The sequence below is a fragment of the Thermobia domestica genome, chromosome 15 (genome assembly GCF_964235325.1).
Source record: "Thermobia domestica chromosome 15, izTheDome1.hap1.1, whole genome shotgun sequence".
Taxonomy (NCBI): domain Eukaryota; kingdom Metazoa; phylum Arthropoda; class Insecta; order Zygentoma; family Lepismatidae; genus Thermobia; species Thermobia domestica.
This window is the reverse complement of record NC_137468.1, coordinates 15,445,024-15,470,419: the sequence shown is the minus strand read 5'-3', so window position 1 is coordinate 15,470,419 and position 25,396 is coordinate 15,445,024. Positions and strand designations below refer to the sequence as shown.

At 37.3% G+C, this 25,396-nt stretch overlaps 1 long non-coding RNA gene and 1 other non-coding gene across 2 annotated transcripts in view; both read left to right on the top strand.

Annotated features, from left to right (window-relative positions):
* LOC145671815 (uncharacterized) overlaps window positions 1-25,396 on the top strand; it is a 288,536-nt gene that overhangs the window by 94,050 nt on the left and 169,090 nt on the right. The gene's annotated exons all lie outside the window — the stretch shown is intronic.
* TRNAK-CUU (transfer RNA lysine (anticodon CUU)) lies at window positions 10,483-10,555 on the top strand. The gene has a single exon. It is a non-coding gene; the product is annotated as a tRNA-Lys (tRNA).

Sequence of the window (25,396 nt, the reverse complement as noted above, 5' to 3'; positions counted from 1 at the left end):
TGTATCCTTCCACTTTTTAAAAAAATGCTTTCTTATACTTCTAAATGGCAATAAACAAAACTATTTGTATACTTCCGCTTTTAAGAAACTTTGTTCCTTCATACTTCTAAATGACAATAAACAAAAATATTTGTATTCTTTTGTTTTTGAAAAACTTAGTTTCTTATACTTCTAAATGTCAATAAATAAAACTATTTGTATCATTCCGCTTTTCAAAAAACTGTTTTTTATACTTCAAAACAGCAATAAACAAAACTATTTGCATCCTCCCGGTTTTCAATTTTTTTCCCATATACTTCGAAATGGCAATACACAAAATTATTTGTATCTTTTCGTTTTTCAAAAACTTTGTTTCCGTATACTTCGAAATGTCAAAAATTATGTGTATCTCACCACTTTTCAAGAAATTATTGTTTCCTTATACTTCGAATTGGCAATAAACAAAACTATTTGTATCCTTTCGCTTTTAAGAAACTTTGTTCCTTCATACTTCTAAGTGGCAATAAACAAAACTATTTGTATACTTTTGTTTTTGAAAAAAAAAAACTTAGTTCCTTATGCTTCTAAATGTCAAACAAAACTACAAAGTGTCCGGGATCGGAGTGAAGGTTTTTAAAAGTGTATAGTTTTAAAATGGGCAGAGATACAGAAGAAAGAAGAAAAAAAAACATTCATACTGAAGGAAAACTCAAAGATTTTTTTCAGCAAATTTTCATACTTGAACAATTACCGGTGACGGCGCTAGTATCGCCGATAAACAGAAATGACGTCGACACTAGAAAAGGCGCAATGCATGTGGTGGTTTGCAGAGACAAAAACTGTTGTTCAAGTTCAACGAAACTTTCCACTTATTTACGACAAGGATCCTCCATCACGTAACAGTATCCAGGCGTGGAAGGATCAATTTTTATCAACGGGAAGTGTAGTGAAACAACACAGCGGTGGTAAATAGCGTGTGTCAGAAGAAAATGTGGAAGCAATAAGAGAATGTTTCTCCCGTAGCCCGAGGAAGTCAATTTGCGTAGCGAGCAGGTAATTGGCAATTCCAAAGTCAACAGTGCAACAGTGCACGATGTGGTACACAAACGGTTACGTTTGCGCGCGTATAAGGTGGAATTTTTGCAAGAAATTAAGTCCAACGATAAACCGCAGACAGCAGCATTTGCTACTGAAGTTCTGGACAGGATTGATTATAATCATAATTTTCTATTGAACGTTGGTTTCTCTGGTGAGGCCACTTTTAACTTATCTGGCTGTGTTAACAAACACAATGTTAGAATATGGGGATCTGAGAATCCTCATGCGTACATAGAACATTCTAGAGACAGTCCTAAATTGAATGTTTGGTGTGCTTTTACACATAATGCAGTTATAGGCTTCTTTTTCATTGAGCAAACCATAACAGGGAATGTGTTCTTTGACATTCTTTCAGCGAAATTCAAAGTGGATGGTGCACCGCCACATCCGAGACTACAAGTGAGGGAGTACCTTGATACTGAATTTCCTGGCCGTTGGATAGGCCGTGATGGGCCTATTAGGTGGCCTTCACGCTCTTCTGATGTTACCCCTTGACTTCTTCCTGTGGGGTATGTGAAAGACCTTGTGTATTCTGGTGAAAAGGTGTGTAACTAGATGAACTGAAGAACCGTATTAGGAATGTGATTGCTTCAGTAACACCCAAGATGTTTCAGAATATGTTGAGAGAGATTGAGTTTAGGCTAGATATTGTAAAAGTTACAAATGGAGCTCAAGTGGAGTTACACTGAGTTAGAATGACTTGTAAGTAAGAGCAAATAAACTTTTTGAGTTCTCCTTTAAAATGCATGTTTTTTTCTTCTGTATCTCTGACCATATTAAAAACTATACACTTTTAATAACCGTCAGTTCCATTCCATACACCCTGTATTTGTATCCTTCCGCTTTTTCTAAAAAAAACTTTGTTTTTTATATTTAAAAATGGCAATAAACAAAATTATTCGTATCCTCTCGGTTTTCAAAAATTTACCCCCATATACTTCGTAATGGCAATACACAAAACTATTTGTATCTTTTCATTTTTCAAAAACTTTGTTTCAGTATACTTTGAAATGGCAATAAGAAACTATTTGTATCTGCCCAATTTTCAGGAAATCATTGTTTCCTTATACTTCAAAATGGCAGTAAACAAAACTATTTGTATCCTTCCGCTTTTAAGAAACTTTGTTTCTTCATACGTCTAAATGACAATAAACAAAACTATTTGTATTCTTTTGTTTTTGAAAAACTTAGTTTCTTATACTTCTAAATGTCAATAAATAAAACTATTTGTATCCTTCCACTTTTCAAAAAACTGTTTCTTTATACTTCAAAACGGCAATAAAAAAAACTATTTGTATCCTCCCGGTTTTCAAAAAAACTTCCCCATATACTTCGAAATGGCAATACACAAAACTATTTGTATCTTTTTATTTTTCAAAAACTTTGTTTCCGTATACTTCGAAATGGCAATAAAAAAAATATTTGTACCCCTTCGCTTTTAATAAATTTTGTTTCTTTATACTTCGAAATGGCAACAAACAAAACTATTTGTATCCTTCCGACTTTCAAAAATTTTGTTGCCATTTCGAAGTAAATGGCAACAAACGAAACTATTTGTATCCTTCCGCTTTTCAAGATAAAAATTCCCTATACTTCTGAATGGTATACTATTCGCACCCTTGAACTATCTTTCAAAAGCTTTTTTGTCTCATCCTTCTGAACGGCAATAAGGAAAACTATGTGTTTACTTCCGCTATTCAACAACTTCATTCCGTCGTACTTCTGAACTCAATAACAAATATTTTTGTATTATTCTACTTTTCGAAAATTTTGTTCCTTATACTTTTAAACAGCAAAGTAGAACTATTTGTATCTCTTTACTATTTAAATACTCAGTTTCCTCTTACCTCTGAAGGGAATCACATTTCTTTCGAATCTTAGTAGACAACATTGTGTAAGTGTGAAATATAATAATGTAGATATTCATTATTGTTATTTTCTCCACATTGTAATATAATTACTGGTTTGAGTAAGGTATTACCGACTTATTCGAGTTTGTTGCAATATTGAAGTCAGAAATTTGTAAGGGAAGGGCCGACATTAAGCTTGAAAGGGTTAACCTTGAGATATACCACTTGGGTCTTGTTATAGTGACCGCGAGGAATCGTGAAGCTTGATTTAGATTTACCAATTTCACCATCCAATATAACGCAAGGGTATGTCCAGGTCGGCAATTCCTACCAATGAAACTTTGCCAGTGTTGTCTCTCGCGTTATACGGAGAATATCTCCTGAGAGTACTGTATTGTCGGATTGCTGCTAAGCTTCGTTTTGTTATTATTATTGTTGTCGTTGTTTTACGTTTTTGGTATTATTATTCTTACATTTTAATTCGAATAATTGTTAGTGTTTGTGTTATTGCTCTTTATGTGTTTAATTTTGTCGCCCCTTTGCCATGTTTGGCACGTTGCTCGTGCACTTCTGTTTTTTCACTTCTTCTTAAGTGTGCGATCTGAAGGATAAGGTTAAATTTACATTGAAATTGCATCACCCGATTGTGACGTAGTCACGTGGTATTAGTCCACTTTGGACACACAACTTTATTGATGAAAAAAGTGATTTATTTATGTTATGAAAGATAGCTGAGTGAGCGTCAGCGAGCGAAGGGGGTTAGAAGCTCCACAGGGTGCGTTTAATTTCACTTTTATCACAATTCACAGAAGAATGCCCTTCCCTTCAGAGCCGACAAGCCGCTATGATAATACCACACGACATTACGTCACAATCGGGTAGTGCAAATTCAATGTAAATTTAACCTCACCCTTGCTCGGAAGTCAGCTCCACGATTCGTACCGAATTCTTCGTACCACGTGAGAGTGAGCAGTTCCATGATTAGTGTAGAATCCAGGCTTCACGAGTCGTTATGGTTTCTATAGTAAAACTAACTATTAATCCAGTTTTGTGTTAATGTTTAGCTAGTTTCGTCACATTTAAAAAAGCAATAAAACATAGATATTTTGAATTGTAACGTTAAACCGGATAATTGTTGAGATTTATGTCCTTCTTTACAATTCTCTTTCAGTTTTTTGGTGCATTTTAAAGCTGTTTAAATATAATACCTGTTATTCGGTGCTTCGTTTGTTCTATTATTCTGAAGAGATTTGGGTTTCATATAATCATTCATGTGTAACCATTCTTCAGCTGAATAATAGAAGTCGGAGACATTCTAACACTACAAGCTCTAAAGTCAAGGGCGCCGATCCTGGGTGCCGAGGGAACCCGGTCCCCCCTAAAGCTCATGTGGGCCCCCGCATTGTATTTATGAATATACAATATTTGGCATAATTTGAATGCAATTTGTCTTAAAATCCTCATATTTTTCTGAAGATCTTCATATGGGCCTTCCCCAAAGTTACAGAGAAATCGGCGCCTTTGTCTAAAGTCTCTACTAAAACCTGGAAGTGATTGAAATCTACTTTCACATCAGGTCCTAGTATTAATTGAGAAAATATCACACCACACAAACCAAACTCTTTCACGTATTGTACACTTGACACTACTTTCCTTTTAATATGCTAATCGAAGACTCGTTGGATAACTTAGCAGCTTTGCTACAGAAATATTTTTGGCACAGTGGAGGATATACATAATTGCCGGCCAGTAAGTAACAAATGCAAATTTATCTTGAAACGTATTTATATATTTTGAAGTGTTATAAGCGTATTATTAGTGGCAATTTTTTGCGAACAAAATAGTAAAAGTAATGGGAGTGGCTATTTTTTCAGTTTAACGTCCCACGATTATGCCCGTTAGGCTAAGGGAGACGATAATAAAGCAATTGAATGATGATGGAAGATTTAGTGGAATGAGAAAATGGGAGTGCCCAGAGAAAACCCACGGACATTATGTTGTCTAGCACAAACTTGCTTGGCCGGGAGTCGAACCAGGGACCAAACGTATCAGAGGTAAGCGCTCTACCACTGAGCTACCGTGCTTCCCTTTAAGCGGTTAACCTACGCGCCTTTGGCGTGGGTGACTCGGGTTCGATTCCCGGCGGGAGCTCATATAGTTTGGATCCCACGTTAAGCTATAGGTCCAAGTCTCATACAGACTCGCTGCTGAAAGGGACACTAAACTCAAATCAGATAAAAAAAATCAAATTAAATGGGGGATGGAAAAATCGTGATTTGCGTTAATTAATGACGGAAAAATCAAGTACACATTATTAAAATTTGGAGAACGTTATATAAGAAGGAAATTATGGACTAGATGTATAAAGAAGGGAATACATTATTGTTAAAAAAAATAGCCACCCTAGTGGCGTATTTATGATTTTGTTTCGGAGGGGGCTTTGCTAACTTTCAGGGGGGGCTTTGCCTGAAAATATAAAAATTCAGCAAGATATTTCAGAATTTTTGGAAAACATTTCATTTAATGCTGTTGGAATTAGAAACAGGAACAGAAATTTATTTAAATATGATATTCCTAGAACTGCAAAGTTCAAGAACTCTCCTTTAGTACCTTTGTGTAAATTATATAATGACCTGTCAGCAAAAAATCTAGTTTTGGATTTAGGAGTTCCATTGACAACATTTATAAAAATCATAAAATCTGTAATTAAAAATTCAAGTATGAATATTATATAAGTATCCTTGTCAAATTTGAATTTTAACAATATTATACATTCGTCATTATTAATATGGTATTAATAAAATATGAGTTTTTCTAGATGAACATTATTTTTATACTGGAATTTAGATTTTTGTATGTAAGTAGGATTTATTTAGATTTCTTCTTTTGACTGGTTTCATTTTTTTTTGTTTTATTGTGTTTTATTTTTGTACTATGCATGTAATTAATAGTGTGTTATTTAATTGTATTATGTACATTTAATTATATTATTTAGTTTTGTATGTATATTATTTTACTGTATTGCTTATTGATATATATCTAATTTGTGTAAGCAGTATTTGTAAGCCTTCTTTAATTGGAGTTATTTACTCTGCTGAAGGCATAAATAAATAAATAAATAAATAAATAAATAAATAAATAAATAAATAAATAAATAAATAATAAGTTAGATTTCGGAGGGGGCTTAAGCCCGGAAGCCCCCTAAATACGCCACTGAGCCACCCACATCACTTTGAAAAACCTTGATTTTTTTTTTACCTACAGTTACAATTAAATGAAGCAGATGTTCATTTTCTTTGGCCAATTAAAAACTGTACACAGAGCTAAAGTATTGGAATTTCTTCCATACGGATGCGAGAATATTGCTTGTTAAACCTAAATGAGTGGTCAATATTTTCTGAGGAAGACTGTCCATTTTTTCCATGTCAATTTTACGGACACACAATCGAGATTTAGAATAAAAAATGTGATTGTGATTGTTTTGCCTGAGGACAGTGAAAACCAATCAAAATGTGTGCAAGAAGGAGCAGATTTCCAATCAGAGGCAAACAAATAGCTGGAAATATCCCAACCACTAAATTGGTATCCCTTCTCGTTTTGTTATGTAACATCAGCACATAATACTAACTTTGGCATCGACTTTCCCAATAAGTTTGATAAGCCCCTGCTGTAGTTATAAAACTAGTCACAAACTGCTTTGTCCCAGTGGGAGAGTCGAATATTGAACTTTCTGACTTCTCAAGCCACACAGCATAGCCCACAGGGGCCATCCATTTTTTATTTTAGTTTTTGTTGTTATACATGGTGTAATACAAAATAAAACAACAAAACTTTTGGAAAGTTAAAAAACTTTCGTTTGCTTTGGTAAACATGTATCTTTCTTACCTTGTTCATAATCCAATAATTAAATTTCTCATGCAAAGATTAGCATGCTGCAGCTTTGGTATTCTTGATCCTGAGTTTGACTCCTGATAACAATAAAGAACTTCCTGGACCAGACCGCATACAGTGACATAATTAAGGATCTGCTTATGATGTTCATCATGTTTTACTAATAAATATTAAGAGAATCAACAACGGTAAGAAAAATCAATTATTATTTGCCTTAATTTCAATCGTTCGCCTCGTTGATCAATTAGTGTTTATCGCAATTTCAGTCTATTTTCACGTTAGCTAATGACAGCTTATCTCACAAGGGACGTATATGCGAACCGTGACAGCTAGATATTTATGAGCTGATAGTCACTCGGTGCGAAAATGCCTTGTTTACCCGCTACGTATAATACATTTTCCAAGCAGAGACTGGGTGAAGGTGTTCCGAGTTATACCTCAAAATCGTCGGAAAAAGGCAAAGAACGAAAAATGTGTGCAGGTAACCTGATACCTACGGGAGGAGGACACTTGACCAAGAACACGACAATAGTGTCACACAAGCAGTGTTGCCATCCGAACACAAACTTATAGTTTTTCAAATAGAACGTACGCCATTTTATGGCATTAAAACAATTGTTAAAAACGTGAAAGAAAATCAAGTGGGGTTATCAGTGTTGCCAAATAAGGGAGATATGAGGCTCTAAAGTTGAGAAATTATGGGGTCCGTACAGAGAAATGAATAAATGTACAACAATAACAAGATTGCAGAAGGAACAAACGTACAGTAGGGAGTAAACTATAGCATATATACTATCTTGTGACTAATGGGCCACCCGGTTCAGCAAAGATACCCGGTTCCCTCCGTCTTTCCCAATTCTAACTACTAGACTGAAAAAGGGAACAGAAACCATGCAGAGGTTGCACAAAACAAGGTCGCTGGAAGAATACTAGAACGATGTGTGATAGATGTGAAAATGAACCTAGTATTTACAGCCTCGAACATTTAGAAAAATATCACAAGTAGTTCATGTTAACCTCACATAAATATTCAATATAGATTGTAATTACACACTTTACCTTGTGCCTATTTATTTTTCAATACTGATTATATATATATATATATATATATATATATATATATATATATATATATATATATATATATATATATATATATATATATATATATATATATATATATCTGCTGCGCTGAGGAGTTGAATAATATTAGTTATTACGGATGCAAAAAAGTTCCGAGTGCTCCGGCTGGGATTCGAACCCAGGACGACGCGGACATGCTTTAACCACTTAGACTATAGGAGATTCAAATGTTAATTGCAGTAATTTCAAAATAATTATGGTATTAGAGACCAATGTGATTGATGATTTGTTTGCAGTATTTGTTGCCTAATGCTCTCCGATTAGCATCATTGTGAGGTTCTGCACTCTATCTACAGGGCTGGGATTCAAGGGGTTAAATTCGATCATGTAGATGGTTTTTAATAGACATGAAGACCATACTACTATTTACAGCAATTTGATATCTCAAATTGCTCCGAAGATATGGAAAACATACGTTGATGAAGATTGCTATAGTAATGTTAACCCATATTATCTTGAAGCAGGGACCTTCTGAATTTTAAGAAGCATCTCTCATCTTCCCCTGTCCTTAGAGATCTCAAATACTTTTCCATCCATAGAACAGAGTCTTTGTTTCAACACCAACTTCGGGTGCTACCTGCGTGTTCCTTCTTCATACTTGAGTGTTGTGAAACATAGATCCTGGAACTCCAAACACTGTGCTCTATTACAAAGAAAATGTGAATACCATAAAAAATCTTAATTACTTGGTATGCTCACCCATGAATTAATAACATGGCAAATGTCAAAAGTAGACAATTTCATTTCATGTTAATATACAACGAAAGAAAGAAGATGGGAAGAATCAAGAGAGGGGGAAAATAGTTGTTATTCCAGTAAAAGTGTCCCCATTTTTATTTTATTTTACTTGTATAACATTTTATTTCTGTCTCCTGTGACTTTAATCTCTAGAAAGGTCTATTTTCTCCCTTTTCACTCTATCCCTGTCTTGTGCTGCGTCTCTTTGAGAACTTTTTTCTGGTCTGGCCTTTTTCTATTTTGTGTATGTATGTATGCTTTCTGGTCTTTTGACTTCATTCTACATTCTTCCTTCTCTTCTCTGGGTATAATAAAGTTCTTCCTTATCCATTTTCATGATTGCAAGAAAAAAAAAAGAAAAGATGAAAAAAGTTCATGTGAAGCTAATTCTTAAAATGTTACAACGTAATGAAATTAGAGTTTTTAGTTGTACTTTTGCCATGAAATTACATTTGTTCATGTACCGTACATATTGCGTAGGTCATTCAATATATGCTTCCTAAGTTTAAAAAAGATACTTTCTAAAATACTTTTATAAACTATACATAAATGTGCATATGAGTTCTTCCTCACCTCTCCACATAATTCCCATTGAGATTCAGACATTTGTTTCACCGTTGAAGTACCAATTTGTCTAAACTCAGCGCCGTAACTTAGCTTTTTCTGGCGGGGGGGGGGGCAAACATTAATATTGGGTCTCCTAGAAAAAGTTGTTTTTCTAGTTCTTGGGCCCATTCTTTCTATCTTTCTCTTACTCTTTTTGGACCCCCGGAGCCTGTGGGCCCTCCCTCATGGGAAGGTCTAAGGGGCCGTTAGTTACGCCCCTGGGCCCGTTCCATACATGACAAATTAATTAAGGAGACAGTTATTTCTAGGGCCACTAATAGTAGGCATTTTTTGCTGAAATGGGCCCACGACTCATTTTTGTTTTATTTACCTTTTGTTTTGTTTATCTAATGTAGTGAACTTGTCTGATGCTTCATTTATACGTAATTTCATGTTCGTATCGTATATGGAGTAAGGAAATTTTGTATTAAAGTAGGACCCCCTCGAACGGCGGGAAGCTTCCTTGGGGAAAGCAGTTGCCACTAGAAGTTATAGCCATGTTTAAACACTTTGCAAAAAACGTCAGGGTTCTGTCTATTTAACTATCTCTTCACACACTGATTCACTTCTTCGTTTGTTTCGAATCGTTTACCTTGCGTGCAGATTTTAACACCGGAAAAGGATGGCAGTAATTTGGCGTTAAATCAAGACTGTATGGAGAGTGAAGGAGGGCGTTATCGTCAGGAAGAATAACACCAGTTAACAGAAGACCAGGTCACTTATGTCGAGCCCGAACTCTTCTTTCGGAAAATACAATTCGACATAAGCGGTCTGATCTGTGAGGGGAATGCTAAATAGCCAGAGCACTGATTTCCCTGATTTTTTTTTTCAAAAAGGTTTGGACAAATTGGTGAAACGTTTAGACAAATACCTGAGTCTTGATAGAGATCGTATGGAAAGGTGAGGAAGGACTCAGCTACATGTATGTATAGTTTGAAAATGTATCTTAGAAATAAATATTTTACAGTTTAGGGAAACTTATATATTGAACGCTCCACGTATAATATTATCTACTTTGAGAAAAAAAGTTACTTTGTGTATCAGGATCAGTGGCTTGCTCTTTTAATCTAGCGCTCTTGAAGGCGGAGAAATATGATCAGGAATGTCCTATACCGTGCAAGTTAATCTTGTATGATTGTATACCCGCAAACTGTACCACACACAAGCCCCAGTATGGGGCGGCGGTGGCTCAGTGGTAGAGCGTTTACCTCTTGTGCATGAGGTCCCTGGTTCGATCCCAGATCGCGTCATGTGAACTTTGTAGTGGACAAACACCGTATGCGTGGGTTTCCTCGCGGTTCTCTCGTTTCCTCCCACTTCCTTCATTCCACCATTTCATTCATTTCTCATCATCACCGTCTCCTTTAGCCTAGCCGGTTATAATCGTGGGACGTAACACTCAAAGATTTCATTTTACATTTCACAAGCCCCAGTATTGATTTGGAGCCCGCGTTAGCAGTTTGATCTTTCCTTCATAATCATTGTGTTGCATAGGAAGTAAAGCACAAAATCTCAGGCGTTAACTTGTGGCTCTTTTTTTGTGTGTCTGTCTAAATATTCCCCCCTTATTTTTCTTTCCTCATATATCTTGATAAAGCCAACAGACAAGTGACCATATCAGTAGCACATTTTCTTCATACCTACAATTCATTAACACAAACAAACTATTTGCTGAGCAAAACAATATATTCACATAAAAAAACTACATACGTGTTAGTTGGCGAAACTGTAAAACGTATGTAGTTTTTTATGTGAATATATTGTTTTGCTCAGCAAATAGTTTGTTTGTGTTTAAGTATATACAAAGCAAAGCTTCTACTTATGGAAAATATTACTACAATTCTTTGTTTAATTCTCTCTGATAATATTATATCAACAAGCTTACACGAAATATTCAAAATGGCAGCTATTGCTAATCTGGTAGGTACATATAATTTATCAAAAATAATGCAGACACATGGAGTTTAGAACACGTAAAATGTCAGAGATGGAAACACTAAGACTTCATGTACAACATTCTTGCCATTGTTAGTAGTATGTTAGGTGAGTGTCTGTAGTATGTCACGAGGGATAGAACCAAGGGTATTATAAAATAGAGGATCTGTCCATATGTAATGAAGACAAAAACAACCGAGTATCTGTACGTCTGATTGGCTACTCTCGTTTCCGCCATATATATTGACTCAAAACACTCCGATGGTATTGGGCGGAACGCGCAGAGTGGGAGTGGCGAAACAGGGACGTATGGCTACACGATTTTGTTGTATAGGCAGATCCTCTATTTTATAACATCCTTGGGTAGAATGGAGGAGTGTGTTTAAGTGAACTGACGGTGGTGATCAAAATTAAACGTCTCGCTGAGTTTTAGAGTAGCTAAATTGTAGTGCAGTTAGTTCGATTTATTTGCGTTTAGCGTCTTTCTCACAACGAGCCTATATAGGTAATAATATCATCTGTTGAAACAAAATCTGAGCTATAGTGCGTACGATGCTTTCTATTTGGACCTTCTGCATCATAGGCAAACCCTCAAACCCTCTAGGGCCGCGGTGGCTCAGTGGTAGAGCGTTCACCTCTGGTCCCGGGTTCGATCCCAGCCCCCGCCAAGTGAACTTTGTGGTGGACAAACACCGTGTGCGTGGGTTTTCTCGGAGTTCTCCCGTTTCCTCCCACTTTCTTCATTCCACCATTTTCATTCATTACTCATCATCACCGTCTCCTTTAGCCTAACCGGCATAATCGTGGGACATAAAACTCACAGATTTCATTTCAAACCCTCTAGTACTCCTATTAGTTATGGCAGACATTGTAGAAGTAAAGATACCCAGAGGAATGCAAAAATCTTAATACTCGTACAAATAATACAGATGTAAGAGGAAACACTACAAGAAAGTGGAAAGTCCAGTTCAGGATAGGAAACAATTGACAGCTTTACCAAAGGAAATGAAAAGTGTAACTCATGATAGAAACGAATGAAAAACTGCCGCAAGGGAAAAACAACAAAAGAAAATGAAACATCTAACTCAAGGTCGGAACGAATGGATACCTGCGTTAATCTAATCAAGAGATTGCTTACACAGAAGAAGAAGAAACGAGAATATCTTGTCCCCGAATTCAGTGATTTTGAAAAATTTGACAAAAAAAAAAAAAAAAAAAAAAAAAAAAAAACCACCACGAAGACTAAACCATTTCAGAAATGCAGTGTGGCTGTTTCAAACACGATTTGTAGATACAATTTCTCTCTTTGTGGCTCACCTACTACATTAATCACAAACCTAATAATAATTAGGGACCAATATCTGTGAATGTGAAAGGAAAATTTAATAGCTGCGTTTTCTTTAAAATCTACCGTTCCAACTGCTAAAGGCATTGTAAATCTAATTGTTCCCTAGGTGGTTGCTAGGCGAACGTTAGAGAAGTATTCAAGGCCCTTTTGTTGTCACAGATGCGGGCTAATCTGGCATTTCTCTGTGTTCACAGAGAGGACATTGGTAAACAAGGTAAATTATCGAGTTACATAAAGCGCATTCGTCTGATAATTCACCTTTGAATAGAACTGTAATTAAATTTTGTTCCTTTTTATATATACACAATGCAATGCGATTCACAAATGACTGAACATCATACATATCGGGTGTTCTAAAAATAGTGCCCACGTATTACAAAATACTGTTTTACATGTACCCTAATAAAACGAGAATGCTACATAATGATATACTTCCTAGCTCTTCTGTAGTCGTCAGAGTACACTAAAATTTATGATATGGCAATCATAGGTAAACTTTGAACTATCAGCAGCATTGGGGCCCGCAGTGGCTCAGTGGTAGACCGTTTACCTCTGGTGCGTGTGGTCTTTGGTTTGATCCCAGCTCGCGGCAAGTGAACATTGTGGTGGACAAACACCGTGTGCGTGAGTTTCTAAGGGTTCTCCCGTTTCCTCCAAGTTTTGTTCATTCCACCATTTAGTTCATTTCTCATCACCGTCTCCTTCAACCTAGCGGGCATAAAAGTGGGGCGTGAAACTTAAAGATTGCATTCTATTGGCAGCATTGATTCGTGAATTTATCAAGCTATTACATAAATTCTTGACAGATGGCAGTTAAATTCGGTAGACGCTGACACTAATCTCATATATTAACATGATACAGTCAGTGGTGGATCTAGAAGGTAAAAACTGGTTGGGGTCTGCTACCTACCGCTCTCCTTGGGTGCTGGCTCCCGAAGAACTCCCTAAGAAAACAGCTGATAACAATTCTGCTCCAGGCTCATACTCTGCTTGGGCGCAGATGCATAATATTGAAATATGACCAGTGATTTGACATGAGCCACGCTGGTGCTTTTGAGACTCAGGTTGTATTATACTTACTTTTGCGTATGCACACGCATACATACACGCAACTGGCAAGCCGTCTGCTCGCAGGAATTCACACACACATGAATGAAGACGATATTTACTTAGATAAATTCCTATTTATTGAGTATGAATATGTGTGGGTACGGAACGGAATTATATATATATATAACAACACACAAAATTCTCACTTTATAGAGCTAAATGCTCCAACAGAAGGAATCGCACTGAGGCGATCGAATAAACGAAATGAAGAATAAATTCTTAACACTGCATGGTAAATGTAGATATGCGCACACTATTCACGAACACTGGAAACATAGCTCTTGTTTAAAGATCGCTTGCACTATAAATTGACTCTTCGCACTGAGTCAAGACTTTCACTGCGTGATAATGATAAGGGGAAAGGGGAAATACTGATGAATGAAGTATCTTGACTCCTAAAGGACGCTACATATCCAGAGGGTATTTGTTGACCCTTTTGCTTCACATCCTATAGATTAATGTCGCACCACAAAGTTTTTAATACTATCACTTCATACGTTGTCTTGCACTGCCTCTCTCTACGACGAACTTTTTGCTAACCCTCCGCTTACTACGAACTCTTATTGCTAACTCTCTGCTTCTACTCACGCTCGGGAACAACCCGGCCGCTTACTTAGGGTTGACAATGCATTATGTAAAATAATAAAGAAATGGTAAGGTTTTCTGCATTCATACACAATGCCAATGGGTCGATGTTATAATAGAGAACACTGGCAACATTTGATTTGATCCCGTGGGAAAGAAGCTTGGAAATAATAGTTGAAAAAAGTGTAGCAGTCTTAACTAATAAATTCTTCCCATGGTTATAGATTTTTATGTACTACTGTTATAAGTAAAACGGTTCAGTGGAAAGAAGCGAACGATGGTAATTGTGTGTATGAGTCATTCCACCTACGACTCCTGCAGGATAAGAACGCTTGTTCTCACGGCAGGAAGGATGACATAATATGAGTGCGAGAGAACACGACAAACACAATATCATTCCCACACAATATCAACTTCGTATCCAAAAATATTCCCAATCTTAATGAATGTTATTATAAAAAAAGTATATGCGGAACAGTCATGCTGACGAAGACTATAAGTTGGAAACTATTTTAAGGAAAGAAAAAAAGTAAGTTTGCTGCGACGAAACACTCTGGCCAGACGATAAGCGTTGCATTGAAAGACAACAAGTTCTTTGTTCTATCGTGAGAAACGATAACGACTGAAGAACACCTGCATACAACAGAAAGAATTGAAGTTCTCACCAAAAGGAAAAATAGCTGTTCGTTTCTATGAGTAAAATAATAATTTCGTTGCATGAATAAAAGTTAAAAGGAAATACACTGGTCGTCCAAAAACATAGTTTTGTGGTCGGGCAGACGGTCACAGGGCCTGCCAGAACTTAGACTATGATAGATATATCATGAGTTTACTATAAACTTTCAAAAATATATAAATAATAGCTTAAATTATTTTCGTCACTCTGAAAACGGGGGGGGGGGGGTAGTAGTAATCCGGCTAGTAGTAGTAATCCGGCTAAGTGGATACCAAGTGCAGAGGGTATTTTCTTTATGTTAAATAATTGTAGCCTTCCGTATCTAAGATATTTCTGAATGACAAAAAGTTTTATATAGGTCCATTTTTAAAACAATATTGGGTGCTGATAATGGTTATGCACACTTTGGGGTGCTCAAAATGAGATTCTGATCCGTTCAGCATTGTGTAATTAGTGTATTGCATATGTGATTATCTTAGAGTAAATACATTAAATTAAAAATAGTGTATTTTTAAAAAATAATGCTGTAGATTTACAGTAGAAGTCAATCTTTCATTTTACTGCTGCTTTTTACATTAAATATATCACTAAAACACCGTTAGTTTTGACTGACGCCTTATTTGTCGGTGCTGGTTAACTTTAGGTTAACCCTTATAAATAGTGTGCGTTTTTTCGGTAAAATTTGAAACAAACATTCTAAAAGACTGCTATGCATCTTTATTTAGTGTATGCCCTTCCCGCTGGTCTAGTGGCTATTGCATCTGCCCTTGATACACGTGGTCCCTGATTCGATTCCCGATAGAGCACTTTCATTAATATAGTGGATTTTCATGCAAGCGTGCGCTGCGTTCGTTACTTGCAATTTCTATGTGTAACCAACAGAAAGTTGTGTTACACGTGGAACTGAACTTAAACAACTTTCTCAATTGGCTATTCAGCCACATCGCAAGCAAAGAACACAAACGACGCTTGCATGAAAATCTACCTATAATCTGTCTCTTTTAGTTGAGACACATTAAGCAAAAAAAGAAAAAGAAAAAAGAAAAAGGAAACGAAAAAAGAAAAAGAAAAAAAGAAAAATCATTTCTTTACTAGTGTGCTACCCGCATATTATGCAGATTTATAATATGTATACAAACATAGGTTATAAAAGCTATGAGTAGGTACGTTAAAAGCAAACTAATTAGTCTAAATGATCACTACAGGCAGTATTTCTATCTATCCTTGTTCGGGGCAGAGCGAAGCTGTCGGGTGCGTTCGTAGAAAACAGACACGAATCAACGGCGTGTAGGCACATAACCAAATACTTCCTTGCAAACTACAGTCACTGCAATAAACACCTTTCCCTTTCATAACAAATTTCATATAGCTCATAACTTTTACTTCAGTTTCATTTGGTATTTGCATCTATACAGGTAACCAAGAAAGTCCTGTCGCTTTTTGTGGAGGTCTGTATTCAATTGGCCCTCACACTGTGAGTTGAATGCGAATGGATATAAGGTGAAGGTTAGTTTTCGGTATGGATATATCCAACATACTACTTGGCTGTGGCACTTTAGTTAAACCGCGAACTTGTATACGGACAGAGTGGACATGGGACCTCCACAAAGTGTCATAAGGGCGTGTGTTCTGTACGAGTTCAAACTGGGGTCAAACGCCGCTGCAGCAGGGCGGAAGATATGCCAGGCCTTTAGTGAGGGTGGGAGTGACCACGCGGACAGTGCAGCCAGAGCCGTAGCTATAGATTTCGGCCTCCGGGGCGAAGTAGAATTCGGCGCCCCTACACTTAGCTTACCAAGCTTTTCCTTTTTTATATCTACATATATGAGAAGCATCTTTTGTTGTTTCTACGCTCAATTGTTTATCAAGCTGCTTGGACAGACCATTGCAACAGTCAAAAGCGATCGTTATCTATGTATTCCTTTACAAATAAGAGTTGATTTCTAGAGGCTTATTTTGGACTTTCTGTTAAACTTGGCAAAACTACGTTTGGTTGTATAGAAATCCACTTGGAGAACAGTTATAAAAACGTACAACTATTTACATTTCATGCTATCGATAAGAAATGAAATTTCAATTCATAAGAAACTATGTGCTTTTAAAATGTTCGAAATGGGTGACAACATTAATTTCCACTAATAATTGCAAATTTTTGTAATTTTATTCTCTATATGACCACACAAATAACATTTCAATTTCGATTCTCTTACGGTAAAAATATTTTGTGAAATGTAACGGAAATTCAGAAGGAATTTCTTATTTGAGAATTTCTTAATATTGATCGACGGAGATGAACAAAATGTTCAATGTTTGTATTTAAAATCCAAAATATAGTTTGGCTACATATGTTTGAAATGATAGAAATTACTTAATTTCTAAATGAATGAAAATTCTGAATTTAAGGTTAATTATTATTAATTAACGTATTAAAAATACACTAACGCAGACAAACACGCATCTATATACATAATATGTGAATATGTTTTGTACATAAAAATATCATAACTAAAAACGTACTCAAAAAAAAATATTCTAGCGATACAAGTACTTGATGGAGAAATGATCCCAATAAATTAATTCAATTTGGAAGCATTTCATAGGTCAATGGAATGTTTGAAAAAGAAAGAAAATCACTGGTAGTGATCATTCTTTAACGGGATGATCTACCATTTCTCGGCACAAAAATTTTTATATTGGACCTTATGGGGAGAACATGGCTACCGAATTTCCCCACTTTCTAAGGAAGTAGGTATCTCTAATGGGAAAGAAAAATTTTGCAGCATTCTACAGAAGTTTATTAACGGGTTGAAATACTTAAATTGTATATTTGTCTGCTAGGTTAGCAGAAATAAATTATTAAAAAATAAATAAATTAGTTTCTTTTTATACAAATTATAATATGTCTAACTTTGGAACCAATTATGGTAGAAAGATCAACTTTTTTTGTTTTATTCCTTGAGAAGAAACGACTCTAATAGTTTTAATCACAACCATATCTGATACGCCAATTAAAAATAGTATTTTAATATAAGTATTAAAGCCCACATGTCAAAATTTGACGAGGGTAAGTCACGCCCCACGAGGGTAAGCTTGGCCGCGGAAAGGGCGGGGGTTGGTGAAATGGAGGGGAAGGGGGTGGATGTCTGAATGAAACAGGTTCTCGACCAGTTTGAGATTACCTCTTAGCTGCCAAATACTGTTAGCTTTATAGAGTTTGTCTCCCTCAATGGTTCCATACTAAGAGACTGGACGATGTGGTGTGAAGTATCCTCTTTTCCCCGTTACCTCTGGAAGTTCATCAAGATGCATTCTAGAGTGCGCGGAAAGAACAGTATATATCAGAAAATGCTGTTATTTTGGGAATTTTTTCCCTTCCGGACAAATATTATAGCATACAGTAGTGGCGAAGGGAAGGGGACAGAGGGGTGCCCCCACAGGATTCCGACAATGTAAAGTCCTGGCCCCCATATATAGGTGTCCGTAAAAAAATGTCCCCTAAGTTCTTTTTAAAATAATGTCTTCGGAATATATTTCAAATTTGAGGTCTCTCTCTCTCTCTCTTTATATATATATATATATATATATATATAAAGAGAGATCCTGAACCAAGGCACTGAGAAACAGAGTTGGCGTGGGTCAATGAAAACTTGACCCACGACCCACTGACCCACCACCCACCATGACTCACTCTGACCCACGACCCACCATGACCCACCACCCACGCTGACCCACTCTGACCCACTACCCACGCTGACCCACTTTGACCCACCACCCACGGTGACCCACTCTGACCAACCACCCACCATGAACCACTCTCATCCACTTTGACCTACTCTGACTCACCAAAATCTATCGTCATCAACTCTGAACACGATTCACGGCCTCTTCTGAACTGACTAAAGAGTTTACACTTGTAATAAAACAAGACTGTGAAATTGTCACTAATCGGAGTTTGAATTTCTAGTCAATCGCTCAAGCACCACTCTGTTACAATAACAGTGGATCTGACCTTTACGATATAAACTGGTAAAGTGTTTGTCAGTGAGGAAATTGAAACAGTTCGAGGTGGGGGGAAATTAGTGTGTGCCTAAAATATACTTGTACCAAAAGAGTATTCTTTCAAGTGTTAATTTCTGAACGCATTCCACAAGAAACTTCTATTCGCAGGAAAATACCCCTGTACAATATGGAAAAGGTTATGGTTTCTCAGTTCACAGTATTTTTCTCACAAAAGACTTGAAAAATCAGTTGTTCATAGGGTATAAAGGTGCTCAGGTACCATCTGTGAGAGCATCTCCACAAAGTATTCTCGTAATTTGTGTAATCACTAAAACACCACGTTAAATTTAAGTTACAGATATGCATAATTGCAATTATTATGAATATTTATTCAAAGTAGTTTACCTAAAGCAAAGAAGAGACTTACTAAAAAATAGGTACAAAGTTGAATAACACAATAAGCCATTAGTAACACAAGTATACATTTTCCGTAACTCGCAATTTTCCACCTTAAAACAAATCTGAAATCGGATTTCTTTCCTGTTGGTAACTTTTTGGCGGTAAATCATCCGCAGTGGAATGATGTCCATCCCTCAGCCAAGAAATGACTAGCTCGTCTACTTTGAGCTTGTCTAGCGGTGGGCCATTAACATTAATGAGCAACAAGTTAGACAATGTTTGAGCACTTAGTGTATTTCTAATATTAGTCATCTGTAAATTCATAAGGGGAAATCCCCGTTCGCACTCTGTCGTGGAAATTGATAATATTTCTACCCGATTTCTGCAACTTCTCATCGACAATCTACTTATTAGACGATTTTTCCTGGTCAGGTTTGAAATACTCAGCAAGAAGTATCATCTCTCTATCACCATACAACATCTTTTCCATATCGACCATATCAGTTGGCAATGTCGACCCATGTAGAACAGAAACTTCATCTACCACGCCTTTGATAGGGAATCTTGTGAATAAATTATCAATTAAAGCTTGATAAACTTATGATTTCTTATTTGTTTATAAATTTAATTTTTGTAATTACACATGAAGGTTTGATACCATTAACAAGTTCCCTCCCCCGTCTAGAAAGCGAAAGGGAACAAGGTTTCTGGAAAGTGTCCAGAGTTGAATGGGAATTTCCCTCCTTCTTCAACTTCAATTACCACACTGCTGTTTGCCATGTGCCAAATTACGATGAATTTCAATTAAATTATCACAGCATAATTATTACCTTGTTGAAGTATCAATACTTTTCAGTGGAAAAAAGGATGAAATTTGAAACTTCCAAATCAAAGTAAGTAGACCAACGTAAAGGGAGAAAAAGTGTAAAATTTTGCATACAATTATGCGTACAATCCAAACTTCAAATTTCCGTGTAATTAAGCTTACAGTACAAATTTTATGCCTATTTTTCTCACAACTTTATGGGTTCATTGCCCTGTGCTGTAAGCGCTCCATATAATAAACATTAGCTTCAGCAATTATTATAACAGAAAGCAATGGATATATGAAGCCAAGCACAGTATTTTTTGTTTCTAATTTTTTTTCGTTTTGTTTCTAATCGTTTTCGATCATTTTTACAAACTAACTCACTACCAATTTTCCATATATAGAAAGCCCCCCCCCCCCATAAAGGAGAATTTAAAAAAACGCTAGGACACACACTGTTTATTTTCAATAAAGAGTTAATACACTGAATTTCATCTCCGTAAGTTTAACGGCTTGCGAGATACTCATTTTTTTTTTTTCGCAAAAATTCGGATCCTCACTACCTCCTTAGGATATTATGCATTATAATAAAAGCAATATAACATCCCAATTTGGATTAAGGCCTAACTATATACCAGAAGTAATTTCATTTGACTTTGCAATTTGACCGTGATGATCAGGCACACATAGTTACATTCATTTTTTATATAATAATATATATATTACCGTGATTCAAAAATGTATTTTTCCAGTAGTTAGCTCTAAAAACTCACAGGTTTCGAAACCAAGTAGTAGTGTAAGTCCTATTGCTATTATTACTATTAAAAATATCAATATCCAAAAGTGCATTCTTTTTTCACTTGGTTAGATATACTCACCTCAGGTAAGTAGACAGAAACAAGTAGAAAAGGAAGGGAAGTGAATGTCTTGTGTCTACAATGCAGTGAACAGAGAGGGTCGGTAGATCATACTGACTTGGTGGGTCGCAGTTGGTCATGGTGGGTGGTGGGTCGCAGTGGGTCACGGTGGGTGGTGGGTCACAGCGGGTCACGGTGGGTGGTGGGTCACAGTGGGTCACATGCTGTTGACCCACGATCACTGACCCACCCAGAAAACTTGACCCACCGACCCACTGACTCACTCCATCTCTGCTTAGAAAGATAATTTTGGTGTCAAAACTATAGGTTTCTGAGGCCGATGAATTTAAATATGGCATTGTTTATTGCCACTTAGAAACCTTACAACCTGGCAACACTGTTGTCTAACGATTAACTGTACAAAGTTTCAAATGCGTATATGCACGCATTACTCTAGGATGTAGCGTACTTCCTTAGGAGTAAACGAAATCTATTTTTCTGGTAGCTTTCATCACAAGACATATTTTACATGGTAACATGAGAGAACATTTGTCTAAATCCAATATGGCAGCCAATATGATGGCTAATTACTAGGCAACCAAGTAATGGACTTATTCAAATGCCTGTCAGTCCTAATTGGCCTAGAGCCTAGAGAATGGGAGAAAGAGGCAGGATACGGTCTCATTGAAGAAGCGTCTCCTGAGGGGGCGAGGGAAATTTAAGACACTCCATTTTTAAATGAAAAACACGGTTTTGCCTCCTTGTCCGCAGACAACACTGCACACCAAATGCTCTATAAGACGTTCTCTAAATAGTCCTGTTAGATCCAACCTGTATTGTGTGTAAACCGTGCATTTTCACGGGGGAACAGCGGAGCAAAAGCCCTGTTTTTTGTGATATTTCTGGTTTCTCGTGCTTAGTTCGCTAAGACTAAGCACTGTAAGCCAATCTCCAATTATCCTATAGCAGTGTTAATTTCAGATCATTTCCTCGCACAGGGGGGAAAGCGACTAAAAATTGCGTGCTCCACAGAAATTTCTGCGAAGATCTCAAGCACCCGAGGGTGAATTTCGTAGCTCTTGGGAGAATTTCCCCCCAGAATCCCCCCTGAAATCATCACTGTCCTAGGGAGTTGAAACAAGAAGCAGGATACGCAAAAAAGAACAAACTTTCAAAGCATTTCAAGTTTAGGCTCGTTGCGCTAAGCGCCTTCTTAGGACGAGGATATGGGAATTGAAAAATGCAAGTTTTCCATTATTTATTTATTTATTTATTTATTTATTTATTTATTGAAAAACATGTTTGCCCTTTTTTGTCCCCAGACAACCATGCAGACGACACACACCAATTGTCTTATACAAAAATGTTGCCATGATGGCTCCTATAAGACCCATTTGGAACGGTGTCCATACTGTGCATTGTTATACGGGGACAAGGGAGCAAAGCCCTGTTTTCTTTGACTTTTTCGTTTTCTGCGCTTACCCCGCTAAGACTACGCACTGTCAGTTAGTCTCGATTTATCCTAAAGAGTTGAAAATCAGATGTTTGATAAATGTTAACATGGGGCCTTCAGTGTACAAGGGATTCAATTTATTTACTTCTTATTTATTTGTGAACGAGAAGGACACTAGGAAGGGGTCGGGCCTCCAATTTCGAGGTCACATCAGCCCTTTAGGGAAAGCTAGATTTGAAAAGGAAGTGGTCGTGGTCCTGACCGTTTTAGAGAAGGTACCATCCCGGCATTCGCCTGGTGAAACTGAGAAAAACCTCAGCCAGGATGATCGGCATAAGCGGGATTTGAACCCACACTCAACCTACTCAGTGCCGCGTAGCAGGCGGCCGCTTTTCCCCTACATCACCGGCTGGGTTAACCACCGGCAGAGAGTTTGCACTATCTTCGTATTAAAAAGGGACATATTTCAATGCTTTTTCATGACACTTGTATGAAAAAAATAAAAATGTGGGATTTGAATTCCTTGTGCACTCACGCCCCCATATATCAAATATGATTTTTTTCTTGTGAACAAGCTAACTGCCTTGATTTCAATGGAAAGAAACCAACTTGGTACACAAACTGATTTGTACAATGATCTTGGATGAGTTCGTTAACCTGAATGACTAAATTGAAAATTTGAAAAGACGCCGTTTGAAGCTCTCAAAAATTCTTAATTCCTACAACTGAATCGTTTCATGCTAAAAGAGTGTTAGTCCATAATCAATGTTTATTTTAGTTTATCAAGCCTGGGAGGCATGCAACTATAGTGGTCCTTATGTAAGTTGAATGGCATAACTTTTAGCTACCCTATGGCCACATACCATAAGTAATACATTTAGAGTAGAGGGCGGAGGGCATTTGAACAATAAATTTCCCGAAATTCTTATTTTCTCCTTTACACTCACAAGGCAGGGTACCTCGGTGTAACACGCCGATTTTGATAAGATTGCACAGACATACAGATCATCAAAAAAGAAGCGACACGTATTTTTTTATATCGGCCAACAAGCGTATTGAAAGGGTCAAATAGGGACATAAAAATGGGGTCAAAATGAGATTTTATGCAATATAGTGAGAACGAGAAGAGATATCGGAAAAGGTTAAATGTACGATATACTACCCATAGTTGACGCAAGCCATTGAGGTAGAACTTACCCATATGAAGAAAGCAGAACATCCGGAAATGGACCAATCACGTTTACAACATTGTCATAATGTGCTACAGAAATGAGTGAAGAGGGTGGCAAGGAGCAGGAAGAAAGAAAACACGAAAATGGAAAATACGTGTTTTTGCTTTGAGTTCATACGTTACCCGTTTGCGAAAGAGACGCAGATTCAGCTCAGTGCACGAAGATTCATCTCTACACGCAAGAAGGATGCAAACGCCGTTCGTATAGGCAGCCAGCAAGACAGTACTGCACAGCGGGTTGCATATAAGATCAAAACCTCAAGTTGAGTGGTAGAAACGACTAATAGATGAAGGAATACGAGGTCAGATGACGTAGCACATTATGACAGGTGCAGGTACTGTAAGGAAAGAAAGAGCAAGTTGACGTTGTACACAAAATCAGTTTTAACAGTGAGAGTATTGGACGCGGCGTATGCAATACGAGCTGGTTTGAGTATACAAAGTTGCCAAACGCGAGGTGTAGAGCCAGCAAAGTGTATGTGCATTTGTGTCTTTCACAGGTACTATTCTCAACAAGACAAGCAAGGCGACGTTTAACTGCTTGTGAGACCTAGTGGTGAACATTGGACAGTGTGGTAGCTGGAGTGGTATTTGATTGTTGTGTAACTGGTGGTGTGTGCTTGTGCGTATTTGTGCGTGTGTAACAAAATTCAGGTGAGGTGTAAGTGGGCTTGTGACGTTTGTGGTCGCAAGATGGTCTATGTGAATCCCCTGAATGTGGTGGATATGCTAGTTGAGGCATATCAGGCAACACAATATGTCCGGACACCACGAACGGTAACGGAAATGGAGCTCAAGGACTATATTTTTAACATCCTAGAAAGTTTCAAGACGAATGGGCACATGTATGTTGAGATTGAAGAAGACCTATTATGCAGCAACAGATCAGACATCCCAAGTATGGCAAGTGAAGATGAGATGGATGAGTGGGATGGCCCAACGACCTCCAACGTACATACAACTGGAATCAAGAGCAGAGATATTGTGGACATGGGATACAAGCGGAAGGCAGTATCGTTTTGGAAACGAGGGAAGAAGAGAAAGATGTCCTGGAAATCTGTACAGAAACACTTCAAGCGTGTCAAATGCAGAACAGATCTATATGGATGGGAGAAACAGATCACAGAAGGTGGAACCAAACGTGAAAAGCTAAACGTGATAGACCGAACTGTGTATGAAAAATTTGCGACAGCAAAACAGCGGCATTTAATTGTCCATGACACAGACTTGCAACGTTGGGCGTTAGAAGCAAACCAAACAACAGCCGTTGCTAATTTCAAAGCTTCGAAGAAATGGTTATGGCGCTTTAAAACACGTCACGGTATCGTCTCACGCAAAGTTACAAAATTTGTAACACATAGCATTACAGCGAAGGCCACACAAGTGCACGAAAGCGCTAAAACCTTCGTCCAAAATGTACAATCACTCATTACTGCTCATGGCGAGGATAACGTATATAACACAGATCAGAGTGGCTTTGCTTTAGAATTTCACTCTGGACGCTCTCTGGCTTTGCGAGGCGAGAAGCATATTACAGCAACAATGAAATCTCTACCTGCCATCACACATAGCTACACAATACAGCCTGTTATATCTGCCAGTGGAAGATTGCTGTCGCCCATGCTCATAGTCTTGAAAGAACTTCATGGTACGTTTGGGCCACGGATTCAGCAAACAATGTTCCGCCCAC